This window comes from Bos indicus, chromosome 28 (genome assembly GCF_029378745.1).
Source record: "Bos indicus isolate NIAB-ARS_2022 breed Sahiwal x Tharparkar chromosome 28, NIAB-ARS_B.indTharparkar_mat_pri_1.0, whole genome shotgun sequence".
NCBI classification, from domain to species: Eukaryota; Metazoa; Chordata; class Mammalia; order Artiodactyla; family Bovidae; genus Bos; species Bos indicus.
Genome location: NC_091787.1, coordinates 43,799,885 through 43,801,493, shown reverse-complemented (window position 1 = coordinate 43,801,493; position 1,609 = coordinate 43,799,885). Strand labels below are relative to the sequence as shown.

Sequence of the window (1,609 nt, the reverse complement as noted above, 5' to 3'; positions counted from 1 at the left end):
CTGTTTTCATTTTCAAAAAATTCAAATTTTGTACAATTTACTGCAATGTTTACAAATTCATTAATCTTTTTTAAAAATTAATTAATTTTTTGGAGGCTAATTACTTTACAATATTGTAGTGGTTTTGCCATATATTGACATGGATCCGCCATGGGTGTACATGTGTTCCCAATCCTGAACCCCCCTCCCACCTCCCTCCCCACCCCATCCCGCTGGGTCATTCCAGTGCACCAGCCCTGAGCACCCTGTATCATGCATCGAACCTGGACTGGCGATCCATTTCACATATGATAATATACATGTTTCAATGCCATTCTCCCAAATCATCCCACCTTCGCCTTCTCCCACAGAGTCCAAAAGACTGTTCTATACATCTGTGTCTCTTTTGTGGTCTCGCATACAGGGTTATTGTTACCATCTTTCTAAATTCCATATATATGCATTAGTATACTGTATTGGTGTTTTTCTTTCTGGCTTACTTCACTCTGTATAATAGGCTCCAGTTTCATCCACCTCATTAGAACTGATTCAAATGTATTCTTTTTAATGGATGAGTAATATTCCATTGTGTATATCTACCACAGCTTTCTTATCCATTCATCTGCTGATGGACATCTAGGTTGCTTCCATGTCCTGGCTATTATAAACAGTGCTGAGATGAACATTGGGGTACACGTATCTCTTTCAATTCTGGTTTCCTTAGTGTGTATGCCCAGCAGTGGGATTGCTGGATCATAAGGCAGTTCTATTTCCAGTTTTTTAAGGAATCTCCACACTGTTCTCCGTAGTGGCTGTACTAGTTTGCATTCCCACCAACAGTGTAAGAGGGTTCCCTTTTCTCCACACCCTCTCCAGCATTTATTATTTGTAGACTTTTGGATCGCAGCCATTCTGACTGGCATGAAATGGTACCTCATTGTGGTTTTGATTTGCATTTCTCTGATAATGAGTGATGTTGAGCATCTTTTCATGTATTTGTTAGCCATCTGTATGTCTTCTTTGGAGAAATGTAAAAATATGAAACACTTCACGAATTTGAGTGTCATCCTTGTGCAGGGGCCATGCTAACCTTTTCTGTATCATTCCAATTTTAATATATGTGCCGCCAAAGCGAGCACAAATTCATTAATCTTTTATACCATGTCTATTCCTCCATTAATCCCATCCAGGGTATATTTCAATTTATACATTATGGTTTTCACCTCAGGAATTTAACTTGGGTCTTTTTTTAAAATAAGTCTCTTTTCTTATTTTTTAATTAATCAATTGTTGGTTTCACCGGGTCTTTGTTGCTGCGCTTGGGCTTTCTCCAGTTGTGGCTCCTCTCTGGTTGCTGTGCGGCGGCTTCTCATCGTGGTGGCTTCTTTTGCTGTGAGCCCAGGCTCCAGAGCGTGTGGGCTTCATGAGCTGTGATGCACGGGCTCAGTTGCTCCATGGCTTGTGGAACCCTCTTTGACCAGGGGTTGAACCTGTGTCCCCTGCATGGCAGGCAGATTCTTATCCACTGGACCATCAGGGGAGTCCTAAAAATAACTTTTTATCCTCATCAGGGATCATGTTCTCCTGCCTCTTTGTGTCATGCATGATCAGTCACGTCTGACTCTTACAG

General features: G+C 41.3%; 1 non-coding gene across 1 annotated transcript; it reads right to left on the bottom strand.

The window, feature by feature from the left end:
• Window positions 1-1,011: 1,011 nt before the first annotated feature.
• Window positions 1,012-1,118, bottom strand: LOC139180452 (U6 spliceosomal RNA). Its single transcript, XR_011564723.1, has one exon. It is a non-coding gene; the product is annotated as a U6 spliceosomal RNA (small nuclear RNA).
• Between the last annotated feature and the right edge of the window lie 491 nt (window positions 1,119-1,609).